Raw genomic sequence first — 19,107 nt, 5'->3', positions numbered from 1 at the left:
CAAGGCGCCATCCAGCTCGTCGGGAGCAGCTGGGGTTAGGTGTCTTGCTCAAGGACACCTCAACACTTGGTCAGGTGGAGCCAACCTTCTGATTTGTAGACAACATACATGAACCACTCAACCACTGCCGCAACCTAATGTGATTAGCTTACGTTTACACCAATGATTTTAAACTTCAAACAAGCCCCTCCCACGAGAAGGAAAACGATTGTCAATTATGCCCAGCCAGACTCTGTCTATGAAGCGTAGCGAATTTGCAGAGGATGGTATTACCAGACTAACTGTTCCTCATCTTTTTTCAAAAACAAAACAGGATGCTGCGCTCCCTATTGGAGGCTCAGGTTCTCCAACAGATGAAAGCCAGGTAGGTTTATTCATGGGCTGGAGAAGGCTTGTGTTTGTTTGTGTATGCGTGCGTGTGTGTTTGAAGTGTATGCACCTGCCTGGAGAGTTGGTTGAACTGAGGATATTCACGTCAGCTTAACAGTCACTGTGAGAATAAATGGCAGGCATATCAGTCCATACGTGTCCAAACTGGCAGCTTCGTCTGAAAAAGAACGTAAAATAATTACTATTTGCCAAGAATATTTTCATCACACCTTTGTCTTAATCCTGTTTTTTGATGCGGAATCATATCCCTGCCTTATACTGAAGTCATTTTTACTCCCGAACCTATACACTATTGTTTTAATAGAACATATAAGCAGATCAAAATGAAACCATATTCAAATAAAATTATTTATGCAAATCATAATCCAACCCTAAAACCAAATATGGTGCAAACATGGCAGGTTTGGTAACACGCCACATGAGAACCAATGACTTTTGATGTTATTGATGTCCAACCGTATGTCCAAATTTAGGTCTGCTTATTACACAAAGCTATGGTATGGCTTCAAAAGACTTGAAATATATATTGCACAAGGAATAAAAATGCCTTGGAGCTTGACAGTCTATGTTAACTACAAACTGCTGTTTGCAGTACTGTACAGTATAAAGGATAGTTGAGTAAATAATAACAACATCATACATTTTAGGTGAACTGGAGCTTTAAGGTGCTTTGACGCTGATGACCTACTGTACTAAAGGATCTGACAAATAAGCAGCTCCTCACTTTTTTGCATGTATGACTGTGCTTAGTACAGTAGGCAAACAAGTAATATGTGAATGGGCAAGAACCTTTCTGCATGCTACACAATGTTCAATAATCGAGATGATGGCTGTCCCAAGCATTATGATAAGTGTTGGAAACTTTTTTAGCGAAGACCAGGAGACTTGGATTTCCTCGAGCAGTAGTCTTTATTGCAGAAAGCGTTCTTGGAATCAGAGCATAGAGCTCGGGGAGCTGCAGTAACCAAGTCTGACTTTTGGGTATACATGCATTACATTTAAAGCCATTCGAAGGGGGCAGTCCCTTCAGATGGAAACAATGCCTTTAGATTACAATATAAACATGAAAGAGAGGTTACAGTCAGGCAAGAAAGGACAGCTGTAAATGCATTCCTGATCATCCCCCTTTGATCAGATAACCACTACGGCAGGATGGGGTCTGTGTAAACGCATCCCAGATCATCCCCCTTTGAGTGGATAACAAATGGTCAATATGCCCTATGAAAACAAAGGCATGCATTCCAGCTTAGCTTTCATTACCTTGCTGTTTCTTTCATATTTAGGTGAACAGATACATATGATAATAATTAACAAAACAAAAACAATGACTTTAAATTATATTTCAACAATTCCCCCTTTGAGAGTTCTAAATAACTCTCACATAATTTAATTTTAACCCTTTGTATGTCCATTCTTTGACATATGTTGGTTAACATAATGTCCCATCTTCTAGTCTTGTAACATTGGAAGTTACAGTCAAATTTGACGTGTGTGAATTGGCACAGAATATCATGATTCTGTTTTTTTTTTTTCTGGAACCAAAACTGTATACTGAAAGTTCTGCAGTCCTTGAATGTAGATGCGTTGTGTTTTGCTGCTAACAGTCGTTTCAGATGTTACAGTATGTAGATTTTTGACACTCCAAATTCTTTGCGAGATGACTCTTTTGTCCACACTGCTGTACAGGGTGACTCACACCAGGGTGTCACTGTCATGTCCAGTATCTGCAACACAAAAAGATAGACACGAAAGAGCAGTATTCCATTCAAAACATTTTAAATTTGAACATCTTGTGATCGTATAGTTTTAACTTCCTTGTGATCGTATAGCTTTAACATCATTGTGATCGTATAGATTTTTTTTTTTTTTACCCTAATCTGTTTTAGTTTGACACCTAAGGACCAGGTGAGGTGAGAATGAACTACATGAGGGGAAAAGCTATGAGGGAATCTTCACCACAGGGTTTGGCCCCCGACGCTTATTGCATTCGGTTCTGCCCTGGGCTCCTCACTGGTCCATGTGTCCTAGTCTGTCCCTGTCAACATAGGAGCTATCAACATCTTAAATTCTAAATAAACTCATCCCCCTTTTAAACTGTAAAATCAATTCTTAAACAACAACAACAAAATCCTCTAAAGAAACATCAGTCATAGTAGACATCATCCAGATTTCATCTTTGTAAAATTTAATACAACAATAATCTCTCAAAGCCATAATGATTAAACCCTTAGCAAGTTACCCCACAGATTAGGTGTAGAAGGGAGGGGCTGCTTTAGTATTGTGAGCAGGCTCTGTAAAAGCTGAGAAGCACTGTTAATTTCTCCAAGTATCTTTTTGCCTCTCCTACACTCTTTTAAATAATGCCCTTGCTTCCCGCAGTAGTGACATTTGATGTCCTTCCTAAGACATTTATTTGGCCCACTTTCTTTTTTAGCCTTATTCAGCAATGCTGCTGCTATTTTGACATTTGTCTTAACATCAGAATCTCGTTCCCAAGTGGTTAATCTGTTCAAATTGCTTCTCAGAGTTGCATTAGACCATGTTAGGTCTAGGAAGGGCAGAGCATTTCTGTATTCAGATGAAAGGCCATCAAACCATGTGCGGCCTAGTGGTCCTTTATCATTTAATACATCCTCAGGATTATTTGCTATCCTACTGTATGCTGAAGCTGAATGACAAAACCTTTCTGTGTATTCACTCACAGTTTCATTTTTTCTTTGCACACAACTAGTGATCTTAGTCCAATCAACCTTTGGTCCAACAATGTCCCTCAGTATGGCTAACACTCCTTCTCTTAACCCATCTTTATTTGCATCCTGTAACTCATAACTTTTAACAGCAGTTTCAAAAGTACTGAATTCTGATTCAGACAAAATTTGTGACATAAGCTGCAGTATGTTAGCTAAAGACAAGTCATACAAACGGATTTTTCTGGACAAAGCTCCTCTGAACTCAGAAAAATTAGCATGTGCTGATGGCAAACTCTCAGCAAGTCTATCTATTGTTTCTGGAGCTACATCTTGTATCTGGACTACTGACATTGAAGGAAATGCAGTTCCAACATTTTCACTTTGAGCCTTTTTCCTTGCTCCACACACCTTAACTGAATCACATGCTTTGTCAATTGTATTATTTCTGTGATTAACACAAACACTGTGTTCCTGTCTAACAGACTGTAAGTCAGGATGAACATCTGAGTGTTGTTTCTGATTGTCTTCTAGTGAAGACATGTCATGGCCTATCTTCTCATTAGGAGAGATAGCATGAGAACACAAATCTTGAATTTTCTTCTCTAGTTTTGCAATACACTCAGTTTGCTTTGCAGCTAAAGCCAAACTGTATTCTCTGTAACAGTAGATAATGCCTTTTGTGTTGTTCTTTCTAACACAGGCCCCCAAAACTTTCTTACACTCTTCAAGAGTCCACGTCCTATCTGAATCAATACCAAATTTCTGTGTTAGATTCTGTCTAACTGATTCTGACACAATAGAATCCATGTGATTATTCAGGATTGAGCTAAACTCATTGTCTGACCATAAAGGGGTTGCAAGTCCACCTTTCTCAGTTGTGGGAATCAGTCTAGGATGCCTTTTAACCATTATTTCCTTAAAGTGGATTTCTTTTAGCAATCTGTGGTAAACAAGTTAAACCAATCTTCTCTGGCTAAACAGAAGTTAACGAAAATGCTTCTTCCCCGATACACAAAAGATACACCAAGCTTCTTCTCTGACCAAGCAGAGGATAACCAAATTCTTCTCTGCCTAAACAGAGGATAACCAAAATTTCTTCTCTGATAAACAGAGGATAACACAAATTTTAGCACGTTATGCTAATCTTCCCTGCCTAAACAGAGGGTAAACCAACATTTGTTAACAGGACCCTGCAGCTGTTTGTTAACACTTAAACACATGTACTGGTCTGTAGAGGTTCTTTTGATAGAGTGACACTCACCAAATCAAAGTTGAGCTGAAAGAATCAGTCTGGAGTGATGTTTGTAGATATTTGGTGAAATGAGAATCTCTATCCGGGTCCCGGCACCATCTGTTGGAAACCTTTTTTAGCGAAGACCAGGAGACTTGGATTTCCTCGAGCAGTAGTCTTTATTGCAGAAAGCGTTCTTGGAATCAGAGCATAGAGCTCGGGGAGCTGCAGTAACCAAGTCTGACTTTGGGTATACATGCATTACATTTAAAGCCATTGGAAGGGGGCAGTCCCTTCAGATGGAAACAATGCCTTTAGATTACAATATAAACATGAAAGAGAGGTTACAGTCAGGCAAGAAAGGACAGCTGTAAATGCATTCCTGATCATCCCCCTTTGATCAGATAACCACTACGGCAGGATGGGGTCTGTGTAAACGCATCCCAGATCATCCCCCTTTGAGTGGATAACAAATGGTCAATATGCCCTATGAAAACAAAGGCATGCATTCCAGCTTAGCTTTCATTACCTTGCTGTTTCTTTCATATTTAGGTGAACAGATACATATGATAATAATTAACAAAACAAAAACAATGACTTCAAATTATATTTCAACATAAGCAATACTTCTTTAATGCTATAATTTTACTACATACTCTCACTTTCACTTTTTCATTTTCGCGATAATATGTAACATTACTTCAACTTTTATGGCTTTATGGTATTATGATATAATTCAATATGCATAACTACGATCCAAGATGACAAAACTATTTTCGTCAAAACTCAACGAATTGCTTGGAACAAAAAATCAGCCGTGCAGCATTGGGTCAAAAAGGGACAAACCCAGACGCAATTTCCCATAACAATATGTTTGTTTTTGCATTCAATGCCGCATGCAATTTTTTTACTTCACATTTTATATTTACATCTGCTTACTATATATATATAGATAAAATTCACACCAGCCTACTGTACAGAATAAACAAACTGCATACTCCAAAAACAAGTCTCTACTTGGAGCTCACTATGTTGGACGCATAGGAAAAGACAAAGGTCGGGAACTGCTGGAAACTCTGATGAGTGATGTAGCTGCGGATGCAGTAACAGACATCATTGCAAAGATTGATAAACACTGTAATCCCAGTATAAACAAGACAGTAGAACGCTATCGATTCTTCTGAAAATGCCAGGGTGCTGAACAGTTGATCAATAATTACGTTACGAATTGTTACGAATGCTCATGAAAACATGCAACTTTGGAGAAATCAAAGACTCACTAATGCGTAACAGAGTAGTGTGCGGAGTTAACAACGAAGGACTGAGAAAGAGACTGATTCATGAGAAAGATTAACCCTACAGACGTCAAGATCAACATCAATCCGGCATTATAACCACTTGCAGATTCCGTGGTAAAGAGCATAAAAAAGAAGAAACAGAAATGCCCAGCTTATGGTAAAAAATATAAAAGTGTGGAAAGGCAAATCACTTTGAAACTATAAATCAGTAAACAAAGTGACAGAACAGGACAGTGATGAGTATGAGGACATTCTCACTGTTGGTGTAGCAAACCCAGAGACTGTAAACAAAAATGAGAAAGACAAGGAAAAGAAAACACAGCTGTACACAGGGAAGCTTTTGGGAATTGACCTTATGAAATTTCAAAATGACTGTGGAGCAAGTTGTAATGTAATTCCTATTCATCTGCTGAGCTCAGATATAAAACTGGAGGATGCAAAGTATGTTCTAGTAATGTACAATCAAAGCAAAGTGAGACCGATGTATTCACGGGCGATGGCTGTCTGGAGGGAGAATACACATTTTAAATTGACAACACTGTAAAGCTCCCAAAAAGACGGGTTCCAGTGTCCATGATGAAACCTTTGATGGAAGAGCTTGAAGATCTTCAGCAGAGAGGAATCTTCGCGCCAGTAGAGAGGAGTACGCATTAGATTAGTAACATGGTGGTTGTACAGAAGCTCAACGGCAGACTCAGAGGATGTATAGATCTGCAATCCTTGAACAGAGTTTTGAAGCGCAGTCATTTCCCAGCTACCCACTTTAGATGGCGTACTCCTCCCCTGGGTGTTCCCTGGTCGTCTCGGATTCTACACACACTTTTAATCCGACCCGGCATCTGAAATTATTAAACTGGTACGACCTGGCCCTGATTGACAATTTAAAATATAGTCCCGGGTCCTTCGCAATACCTCTACAGTGCAGCACTAGTGTATATTTACACAGATGCCGCTATCTTCTTCTGTTAGCCTTTCTTTCTGGCTTCAAAGAACTACAAAAGCGTTTTATATGCGTTTAAATGCGTTTAAATGTGAGCAGTGCCGGAGCTTACAGTTTGATTGGTTAAACGTTTTAAATGAACAACTCATTTTTAATTCTGATTGAGAGGAAGCTCATGTTCTTCAGCGTTCTTCAGTCGTCTCTTCAGCATTACTAAAGTATAAGAAGAGTGTAGCACTGTGTTAGGTATGCACAATCCCATAATTCCAGATTTATGAATTTGTAAAATGATCAAATTATTAAAATTAATCATTCTATCCACTCATTTATTTATCTACTGGTTAAAGCTTTTGAGAATGCAGGCAATAATTGTGGTAAAACATTTATGACAGTTAGACATGTACACTTAAAGGTGCATTGTGTAACTTTAAGAAGGATCTCTTGACAGAAATGCTATTTAATATTCATAACTATATTATCAGTGGTGTATAAAGACCTTACATAATGAACTGTTGTGATTTTATTACCTTAGAATGAGACGTTTTTATCTACATACACCCCGGATCCCCTTACATAGAAGTTGTTGTCATGTTTCTACAGTAGCCCTAAATGGACAAACTATTCTATAGAACACGTTTTTGACCATAGACAGTGGACACAGCGACCCCGTTCGATTAAACGGAGACAAGTGAAGTCAATTAGAAGCACGCACTTCCTGGGGGTTGAGCGTACTGTGCAGACTCAAACTGAGCTTAATGACGTAGAAGTCACGTGAGCAACCTGTCTGACAATTGAAAGTCTTCTAATAGTTGTGCCAAGAGAAATCTGAATCACCCACCGAATCTTGCAGAGACGGCGAGCGTGAACAGGAGCAAATGTTGGTAAGTATTCTGATTAATAATCTCCCTTAACTTTATGTCTCCACATCCACCCGATTTCTCCACTGTGCGACAGAGAGTCGTGGGTTATGACGCAATCGTTAGCCTATTTTTAAAAAAACTGCTTCTACTGAGCCATAACGTAAGATACAAGGTAATGGAGCCTTTTATACACTTTTGTGTTTCTTTAGAAATAAAGTGACACCAAAAGGAATGGGAGTCAGTGGAATGCTAGGTAGGGGTCCGCTAATCAATGGCGCCGCCCAGGGAGCTTCAATAAAATATGAAACCCTACCCCCCTGGTTTTGACACTATATGGTCTCAGAAGACAACATGACGACACTGCGTTGGTTGCAATTCACAGTCTCACTGCTAGATGCAGCTAAAAATCTACACACTGGTCCTTTAAGGGGTGGTCACACTAGACTTTGAGCATGCAAATATTGTTCGGACATAATTGCGAGTGAGGATGGGGAGCACTTTGTCCAGATAAGTTATTTGACCTTGATCATCTTTTCTTCTCAGTAGAGAGAAAGGTCATGCCGTACCGGTTTTTTTACTGGTTACATATCTCCATGTACGCAGCGCAGCCAAATGCAAAAATCTTTGCAGAAACTTGCGTTTCGGTCTGATGCATTCGCATGCGTATGAATGGAAGTCATTGGAAAAAAGTGTAGTGTTACCGCCCCTGTAAACATGCACAATTGACATGTATACATGCAATTTGTTTGTTATTATTAATGTTGTTACATTTACACATTCCTTGCTTGAAAGACAATGACAAGGGAGTCATGTCATGCACTTTTAAATATGCAGACGTTAAAGTATGTGTCGCATTCATATATTTTTAAGTCAAGATCAAATCATCATGTGAAACACAACAGGCTGTCAAACATACAGTAGTTGTTAATGTTCATCTGTCAGAAGCCGATGATGAAGTACACAGTTTTCAGTCGACTGTGTAACGAGTGATGTTACCCCTTTAAGAACTTTGTGGCCCCTTTAAGAGCAATGTGCCTTTGCTTTGTTGTTGTATATAATACCCTGCTGAAAAAACCAGCATACCAGCGAGACCAGCATATGTTGTGTTTTGGTGCTGGTTTGCTAGTGAACACCAGCTAAACCAGCATCAGCACCAGCATTAGCACCAGCTAAACCCGCACCAAACCAGCATTAGCACCAGCTAAACCAGCATTAACACCAGCATCCCATGCTGGTCATACCAGCATATGTTGTGTTTTGGTGCTGGTATGCTGGTGACCACCAGCTAAACCAGCACAGACCAGCATAATTCCCATGCTGGTCCATGCTGGTTTGATGCTGTTTTTTTCAGCAGGGTATGTAGATGTGTGCATGTGCCAAAGTGCTGACGCTTCAGTTTTTACACCACATGTATGTGGAAGTCTGATGCTACAATTTATTTTCATTTTCACATACCAATGAGTGTTTTTACAGAGATTCTTCTGGTGTACGGAGGAATTTTTTGAGTGACGTGTTTGTGAGTTCTCCGTCATTGTGCGGGCCTAACATTGAACATTTAATCTCCATAAACATGTTACAACTGACAGTATGGTGCAGGTGCTGATGTCACTGAAGCCCACTTCAAACCCGCTGACATGAGCAGAACAGTACCAACCAGGCACGTGCACACATAGACATCAAAGGGGGCTTGAGCACCTGCCCTTTTGTTCCTGGAGAGAAAGTGCCCTTTTTTTCTGGGGTGCTTTTTATTTTATTTTTTAATAATATAATCTTTATTCATATAACAACTGATGTCTGTCTGTTTCTTGTGATTTTTACTTATTACTTTTTTAATTCAACATGAATTCATTCAGGAATCATTTTAATGAAATTTAAACTCAGAAAAAGAAAATTAGCGCTATTTGGGGTACACAAACGGTTAACAGATGAGTCCCGCCTCCAAAACTCACATAGCTAATATGATTGGCCTTACCTTTCTTATGTCCCGCCTCTCTAACCTACTTTGCTTTATGATTGGTTTGTCTATCCTCGTGTATTGCTGCATTGCAATCGCGCTTGTAAGCGCCAAAGCTCAGCCAGAATGAGACGCGATGTGCATGATTATGCAACAGCAGGCTATCGGTAAGTGTGTGAGGAAGAAAGCATTCTTATATTAACAGTTTTATGCATAAAATATTGGACACGTCGTTACACATAACGATTCAGGGACATTGTTTTCTATGGCAATCCCATATTAACCGGAATAGTTGCAAACTTGTAACCGTATAGTGTATGTAGTTTAAACAGACTGCTCATAAAATAATAAAGCACAAACAATAATATAATTGCTAACTACAGTGGTAAGCTTTTTTGTTTGCGTTTTTTTGTAATGGTTGGCTGTTAAATAAGTATAATGTGTTATACCGGAGTGCTGGAGTAGATTGGGAAGAAATCTGATGGTTCAGTATTTTACTTGCCTATTCAGAATTTTCACATCACAAGAGAGTAAAATATAAAATACAAATAAAATAGGCCTAATCTATATTTGTTGTTTCTGACATGTGTAACCCTAATAAATATGAAACCTAAGATTAAAGGTGTCAAAGGATGTGTTGCCATAATATGTTAAATTGTTCTTTGATAATTACATAGAAGGTATGTTGCTTTATTAAGTGCAAAAATGATCCAGAAACGTTTTTACATGTCTATTTACAACCCTAGAATTTGTCATTTGAATTAAATGGTCTATTTTTGCTCTATTTGAAAGGGTCATAAATAATAATAATGTTGAGCTCTGATCTGAGGCTCATGCCAGAAGCTCACATTAGTAAACAGACCGTATCAGACGAAAATACAGATTTTGAGTAACAACTAATTGTTAACTAATAGAGCTTCAGCTAAACACTAGCATATAGCATTTATTGGCATGTAGCGCTAACTCAGCAGTCACAACTTTGTTTTTAGCATTTTAACAAATTTGTAAATTAATGTGTAATTTAATGTTGGTGTGTACATCAAGAGTCTTTCCACCTGAAATTTAGAAATCTAAATTGGTGAATTTAGAAGAAATCTACAGATGCAAACAGATAGAGGATACACTCTAAAAAAATTAGTAAATCTGAGTAACTGCATCTGGTACTGTACATTAATAAATAAAACTGAGTAGAAATAAGTTAACATTAAACATTAAAAATAATTATTAAGTTGCTGTATTTTGTCAATCATTTTTGCAGTGTTTTTTTTTCAGTAAAGTTAACAAAATAGCAGCAACAACCCTCTTCAGTTTAAAGTGAATATTTGTGTTGATTTTATAGCGTTATGTATTCTGATAACAACAAAATAACTAAAATGATGTGGTGTCTTGTGCAAAAATAAACAAATTATTAGTAAAACACTCCCCTCTGCTGCATGCAGTTATTTAGGTTATTCTAAATATATACTTGAAACTAGTAGCTTAGAAAATGTTTTCGAAACATGCACATTGTGTAATGGTTTCTTTTGCTGCTCTATAAACCTAGAAAACTAAGGAGACCATGGTTTCTGTGTGAACTGATTATTTTGTAGACATCTTTTGAAAATGAAACAATTGCGTAAGTTTGAGGAAGATAAAATTATTAACTTTTTTAATTAATTTTTTTAAAAAGGAAGTGAAAGTTGCGTTAATATATATACTTTTTTGTTTAAAAAAAAAAAACAATTATGAGAAGTGCCCTTTATTTCACTTGAGCCCCTGCCCCTCAAAATGTCTGTGCACGTCCCTGGTACCAACAGCTGACAGAGTCTTGCAGTTTTTATTTAAAGGGTCATGAAACACTAAACAACATTTTAGGTTAACAGAGGTGGTTTTGTTGCACATCATTGAAGACATCGTTAGCATCCGTTAATTTTAACAGACAAAACTAGTAATTTTGAGCTTTATTACACTATTATCATCTTCCAGGTATAAAATGTAAATTGTGTCATGTCAACATGTGACATGTGGGTGTGCTTTTCCAGGGGAAGTGCCCATAAAACGAATAGGGGGTCTAAGATAAGAAACAGTTAACCATGTTCTAAAAAAAACTTTCAGAAACTTGTAAGAAATAGGAGGCGTGAATTGGCCCAGAAATACTCTGTCACACTCTCAGGATTTCAGATATTTCAAACTGTGTTAATAACTCAGAATGCAAGAAATACCATAGACCCTTTTACTGTTTGTACACAATAATGACGTGGCAACGAGTGCTGCATTTTGGCAACGGAAGTATGGCAAGAATCAGCAGTGAAGCAACACAGACAGTAAAAGTTACAAATTTGACTTTATCAACTTCTTTAACACAGCTAACAGATCCGTGTACTATAGTGGGGTGGATAGAAAACGTTAGCAGATGGCCAAAAATAAAGTGGCCAGATACATATATATGCATATTAGTATATTATATTAGTGCAACCAGACATTTTGATGCTGGGAAACCGTTTAATTTATTTTAAAGCAAATATGGATTCATCTTTTTTACAAAGTTACAGAAGTTAGTCAGTCAGGAGCAGTGAGTGATTTTCTCTTCTTTTATTATTAAATTAACTTTATTGATGTAGACTGTAGCCTACTGTTTATTCGGCTTGTACCGATAACATGTTTACATTCAGATAAGTCGATACCCACTAAGACAGCTATTTTGACAAATGTTTATGTGTATTTGTCCTTTTAAGCAAAAAACAAAGTGAATATTACCTAATTTAAGCTCTTTTTACATGTTCAATCAGTGGGTATGACGCGGTGTGGCGCACTCACGATGTGCGGCACGTTTTCAAATTCAAGTCTGCTGTTCAGTCCAACACAATGAATCATTATACAGTAAAAATGCCACGGGGTGGAAGGTTAATTGCTGTCCCTCTAAAAATATTTCTTGGATTTAACAAAAACATTAACGCAACAGTTTTAAAGCAACACTAAAGACTTTTTGGTCTTTGCTCCCCCTACAGGTTAGAAGCATAATTGTTCATTACCACTGTCGTAAATACTGCAGCATAGCTGGCTCTGATTGGATTGTAGGTCTGCCGCAAAGCAAGTTTTTGTAGTTTTCCCTCGAACTACAGGACCACTACCCGACGGTTGGAAACTTCTTTAGTGCTGTTTTGGCCGATAGAGGGCTGCAAAGCGAATGTGAAAGTGCCATTCACCTTGTTTTGAGTGGATGAACCACTGAAACTTTTTTTGGAAACTTTATTTTAAGGTAAAAAAAACTCTTTGGTGTTGCTTTAATTATTTTTTAGAAAGACAACGTACAACAAACTATATTGAGTTGGATGTACTTGACCTACCATTTTCTTAAAATAGAAATATAGGGGAAAAGACAAACACATTTTTTCCCTTTTAGTAATTTTTGAATAAGTTTAATCGAATAATATTAAAATACGTTATGGTAGGACTGCTACAAACATCATAATTGTTTAGGCTACTGCATTTGAACTGAATTGGAAATGATATATCTGAAAAATACTATGAATTGCAAGGCTGCTGAGAACAGTGCACTTATGCAAACTTATGTAGGCTACTGAGGATTTAATTGTATTATTTTAATATAGTCAGTTGTGAACTAAATTGGGCAGGTCTAAGACATAAAACTCCAGGGCTGAAAATGTGTCCAACTCCGGCCAAGTATAATTTCTCAATATTTTTAACACCTCTGTAAAAACTGATCTGAAAAACAGAAAGCACTCAAAACAAACAATTAAATGTCTAAATAAGAACTATACACAGTCTGCTGTGTGCTTTTATTTCTTTAGCTTCAAACATTTCTCTTGCATTAATGTGAGAATGCATTCTTGTGTATTTATTTCAGATTGTAATGAATCAAATCATCTTAACTAAAGAATTCCTAATTTTCTTTTTGTTGTTCTATTGTCTTCCTGGAAAGCACTTTGCTCAACAGGAGTTGTTTTAAATGTGCTATAGAAATAAAGGTGATATTATATTATAATGTGTTACGTGTATTGGTAAGTTCTTACCTTAATGTTTGTTGGAAGACCAATTCTTCAAACGAAGATCTTCAGGATATGACTAATCTGATCGTCACAATATTTTTGTGCAGGTGTAGTTTTGCCAGGTTCGCGATATTCCTGTACACTTGGTCTATTTTGAAAAGCAGTGTATAAAAAATTACTGTTTGGCTATTTTCATAATGTACTATGGTCACAAAAGTGTTTGTTTATAGACAAAAGAAAACAACAATAGTCCATTTCTTAATGTTTGTTGATACCAGGCATGAATATCCAGTAGAGTAAGTCAGGTAAAGGTGTGTTCAGAATGCTGCCAGGCAACTCTTTCAGAAGCTGACACACTGCACTAAACCATGCTGAGTACTGTAGCATGTTGCAATACATGTTAACCAGGGGCGTAGCCGGTGTCTTAAAAGTGAGAAAAAAAAAATATATATATATATATATACAGTCCTTTTAGAAAAACACAAGAGTTTTTTTGGGATTGTTGCGACACAAATCCTTGATCTTGCGGCATGTTTTCTTAAAAAATGAGATTTAATATGTGGGATATTTATAAAATTTTATGCGATGAAATTGCGGGAACTTGCAAAAACTTTTTTTTAATGATTGTGCTTTATTATGTATCATAAAAATTGTACAATCAAAGCATCATGTAGCACCATTGTAAGAATAAAGGATTACATATAACATTTAAAGTAAAAAAATACACTTTAAGGAAAAAAAGAAAATAAATTAGAGGGTATAAAATAAAGAGGGTATACAATACAATTCTTTCAAAATGAGGAATTTAACGCATTTTAATATGCCATAGTCTTTTTAGCTTTAGTATTTGAAAGTCGTTTCAATGTTTCAAAATAAATCTTCATCTGAACCTTAATATTAATAATATTGGGCTTAAGCCGAGCCCATTTGCATTTATGAATGTAAAATTTACCATATAAAATAATAAGATTTAAGAAAAATATATGACCTTTACAGAAGTCATTTTCTTCATAAAAGAAAAAAACATATTTTTTCTGTATTTTGATTTTCTCTCCACAGAATAATTCAAACAAATGTTCAATATCGATCCAAAAAAATCTTGTATATATGCAATCAAAGAAAAGATGTAAAATAGTTTCATTGTTAATATTACAAAATACACAAGAGTCTGAAAGATCCTTTTTGAATTTTTGCAGGAATTGGTTCGTCGGGTAAATAAGATGTATAATTTTAAGTAACTTTTAAAGTAACTCAGTAACTTTGTTACTAATACAGTACTTATTATTGTCCAAACTAAATGCCAATTCAATTGGCATTCAATTCAAATTCCCAAAAATATTTCCCCAATATTGTTTGCTTCTACATGTTACAGGATGATGAATCTAGCTTCTAAAAAAATTATTATTACATTTGAAATCTTTAATATTAATCCCATCTAAGAGAATTTCTTTTTGAAAGGTCAATTTTTTATCAGAATCTGTATTACCCTGTAATAGTCTTAAAAATCCCGCTGGAATAGCATCAAATACAATACTATATTCTTTTGGCAATATTGGGATATTAAATTTCTTTAAATATTCAGAATATGTAAGCAAATAACCTTTGTCATTAATCAATTGCAAAAGCAATAAAATATCATTTTGAACCCAATTGTTGTAAAAGATTGATTTATTCTTATATCTAATATATTTATTATTCCAAATTATATGTCTGTGTGGAGAAATAAAAAAATAAAAAAAGGAGCCAACATAACTTGCAAAAAAATGTTTGCAGCTTTTCAATGATGTTCACGTCACATAATCATGTCACTTCAAAACGTTCCCATGGCAACAGTGGACATGTATTGATTATATATATATATATATATATATATATATATATATATATATATATATATAGTTGCTATGGTATCTCTGTTTGGTTGCTATGGAGTGATTTGGCATCCACCAGTGATTATACCCCACGCCACAAGTAAAATGATCCCACCCCAGTGTCTTTACAATGTTCTGATGCATAGACATAGGATTTTTTGTCTATGAGAAATTTTGGGTGCCTCTTACACCCCAGGGTACAATGTACACCCTAATATGATGTATGTTCTTACAAGGTCTACCACGCTCTTCAAATTTAGTAACCCAAATGTTTCTATGAAATCCTCGCTCTGAGCTACGACCCATCAAAGCTCGGCACAATGTTAAGTCAATGGGATTTTTCGGGTGGTTTTCAAACCCTTTCGGAAATCCTGCACCTGACCGCTTATAAAGGTCATAGCACACCTCTCCTCAATAAGCCAGTCGATTTTAGCTCTCATTCATGGGTCTATGACAAAGTGTTATTGTTACTGCTGCCTTCTTTAAAATACAAATTCGGTCTAACAGCGCTCTTCAGTGTCAAAATGTTAACCACTCAAATTAAAAAGGTTTAAAGAAGCCGAGCATGAACTCACACAATCACATTAAAAAGCCGAGCAGGAGTTCCAACTAATAAAATGAAAGAAGGTGTTACAGAAGCTGCTGAGTGTTTCAGAGCTTCTTTACAGAAAATGCATGTTTATTAGAGCTCTGTAATACAATCTATTGTGATGTGTTGCGATGATACAATACATATTACTATACACTGTAATAAATAGAGTTGAACAAATGAATTCTAACCCATTCCAATTTATAAACAAAGCGATCTGCACTGTCCAGTGTCACTGAACAGGAAACATAAAAAATTTTTAAATGTACGTTGTGTTTTTAAGCAGCTGAAAAAGGCAAAAAATGTCAGAGCATGTCAAAACTTCTCCAGTGCCTCAAAACCCCACTCAGTGCCGTAAGAGCTGGTGCAGTGCTCCTCCAAGAGGACACTTCTTGTACTGATTAACACAATTTTTCCAAGACATTTACAATGCATCAGTTCAATTATTCCAGGTTTAAAAAGAAGCTTTTGCACCTTTACTCACTTTGCAATAATTGCTTGAAATCATTTTATATACTGTACAGAACACAACCCACTCACCTTTCTGTCCCTTATGTTTAACCAAAATCAGAGGCTTATGTCTTTAATCTTGACGAGGTCATTATTTTTTCAAAATTTTGTAAAAAAAAATTAAAATCATTTAATATTAAAGTGTTGAGAACTGAACCAGTGTTCGTTATTTATTAGTTGTTAAATAAAAACCTCACTGACAACATTAATACTAAATTGTATAATGTTTCCTGGACAGGGATTAGACTAGTCCTTGACTAAAATAAATCTAAGAGCTGACACTGACATATATATATTAAAATACAGCAGTGCCCTTTGTTTTGCCTCAAAATGCACACATGTAATGTTTTAGTAAGGCATGTTTGTTAACACTAGTTACATTTCCTTATTAAACTAAGGTCTAGTCCTGGCTTCTATCCGGGAAACCACCCTGTATAAAACTGAGGTAGTTTCAATTTCAAATATTAAATCATTTATGACAATAGGTGTTCAATAGCACTGCAACAAACAAAAAGACTATCAACTATATACTGTTTTTCTGATATCTCATTTCAATCAAATATGCTTATGAAATGTACATTTTATGTAGGCTACATACATATTATAGTGTTGAAACAGAGCCGACCCAAGACATAAACTAAGTGACCACCAGGGGTTCCCCCAAAAGCACAAAATGACAGTTTGATATGTTAAAACAAGAGTCAGTGATTATTTGTATTAATCTTAAGTTTTTTAAATAGACAGCAGCATTGCTACAAAACATTAATAAATGTCACAAAAATAAATAAATAAATATCCCTCTGATGCTAAAAGAGCAAAAAACTGAGACAGAGGAAAAACCAGCAAGTTAAATGTATGTTGGGAAAGCTAGACTATGTTACGAGCTTACAGGTAACACTTAATTTTACGACCCGCAAAGTACCGCGTAAGTAAACCGAATTTACAGCGTACCTATTTGTAACAACAGACTACCACTACAGTATGTACTTATAGTTATAAGGGAACAATATTTTAAGTTTGAGGGAATAAGGGGGTAAGAATATATGGAAAATTATTTCATAACTACAGGGTACCTATTGTAACGTGGTATGTATGACTTACGTCTATGGGTAATATGGTCTATGTGTAATATGTTTTTTTTCTTCATATTTGCTACTTACCTGATCAAGTTTTGTATAGCCTACAGTTGATGTCAACAAGCCACGTCGGCAAATAAAATATAACACACAATAAAAATAATAGCAACTTGTACCTCTTTGATCTGTATATATGTATACAGGAGTTACCAGGTAACTCTTATATTTGCGGGCTGTAAATTGTGGGGCTTATTCCCCGCTTGTTCTGTGTATGTACCAAGTAACTCTTATTTTTGCGGGCTGTAAATTAAAGTGGGACTTATTCCCCGATTGTTCTGTGTATGTACCAGGTAACTCTTATATTTGCGGGCTGTAAACTAAAGTGGGGCTTATTCCCCGATTGTTCTGTTTATGTACCAGGTAACTCTCATATTTGCGGGCTGTAAACTAAAGTGGGGCTTATTCCCCGATTGTTCTGTTTATGTACCAGGTAACTCTCATATTTGCGGGCTGTAAACTAAAGTGGGGCTTATTCCCCGATTGTTCTGTTTATGTACCAGGTAACTCTCATATTTGCGGGCTGTAAACTAAAGTGGGACTTATTCCCCGATTGTTCTGTGTATGTACCAGGTAACTCGCATATTTGCGGGCTGTAAACTAAAGTGGGGCTTATTCCCCGATTGTTCTGTTTATGTACCAGGTAACTCTATTTGCGGGCTGTAAACTAAAGTGGGGCTTATTCCCCGATTGTTCTGTTTATGTACCAGGTAACTCTCATATTTGCGGGCTGTAAATTAAAGTGGTGCTTTGTTCACCCAGTGTTTCCCACAGGATTTTGAGGAGAGTGTGGTGGTGATGACGTCACCCGCTAATTAGCATATATGTGACATCATCATGTCGTGTTTGCGTTTAATCTAGTGTTGGCAACTAAAATATGTTTCATTTCTACTCTTTGATCTGTATCTGTATTTGATCTGTATTGTATCAAATTATATTTTAAGCCGAATTAATCTGTTTTAAATAGTGACCAAAAAATGTACATGGGAATCATGAAAATTCAATTTGTGGGGGCCAGTCCCAGATAGCAGACGGACTCGGCCCGAATGTGGCCTCATGATGGCACCGCTGGCGTGCTGCCGGCAACGGCATGCAACATGTCAGCCAAGTATGGGCCAGGTGTGGCAATGATGGCACTGGATCCATGATGGCAGATAATATTTGGGCCAGTTGTGATTGGGAGGTATGTGGCCCAGATCAGTGTAGTGATTCTGGCCCAGATCAGTGTAGTGATTCTGGCCCAGATCAGTGTAGTGATTCTGGCCCAGATCAGTCTAGTGATTGTAAGCCACATTTAAAATACTGATTTATAATAAATAATTAGAAGAATTGAAGGATTTTCAGGCTATCTTAATCTTAATGTTAATTTAACCTTTATTAAGTAAAATGTTAGTTTTGTATTAAAAGAAACTAATATATTTGGACAATAATGTTTGTCTACATTTCAATCACATAAACTTGCCTTCAGATCATGGGTCAAGATTATTTTGTTCAAATGACCCTGAACTTCCAAAAGTTTTTCTTTCTGAATTTAAAAGTTTCTATAACGTTGCTTTGAGAAGCACCATGGATCGTTTCTATTTAAACTTGCTTTTGCGCGATTTTCATTGTAGCAGGAGTTTATTCCTGCTGAAGATTTCTGACTTCAATGA

At 36.5% G+C, this 19,107-nt stretch overlaps 1 protein-coding gene across 2 annotated transcripts in view; it reads right to left on the bottom strand.

Moving 5' to 3' along the window:
• Positions 1-13,681, bottom strand: part of LOC135719378 (NLR family CARD domain-containing protein 3-like) — a 34,138-nt gene extending 20,457 nt beyond the window's left edge. Inside the window, exons 1-3 of one of the 2 annotated variants that reach the window (XM_073811755.1) lie at positions 13,628-13,681; positions 13,377-13,500; positions 440-547 (exon numbers count right to left, since the gene is read on the bottom strand). The gene's annotated coding sequence lies outside the window, so the exon portion shown is untranslated. Of the gene's footprint in view, positions 1-439; positions 548-13,376 lie in introns of both variants that reach the window. The other variant, XM_065242067.2, reaches the window with a different exon arrangement.
• Between the last annotated feature and the right edge of the window lie 5,426 nt (positions 13,682-19,107).

The sequence above is a fragment of the Paramisgurnus dabryanus genome, chromosome 14 (genome assembly GCF_030506205.2).
Source record: "Paramisgurnus dabryanus chromosome 14, PD_genome_1.1, whole genome shotgun sequence".
Classification (NCBI taxonomy): domain Eukaryota; kingdom Metazoa; phylum Chordata; class Actinopteri; order Cypriniformes; family Cobitidae; genus Paramisgurnus; species Paramisgurnus dabryanus.
This window is presented reverse-complemented; position numbering and strand designations above follow the sequence as displayed.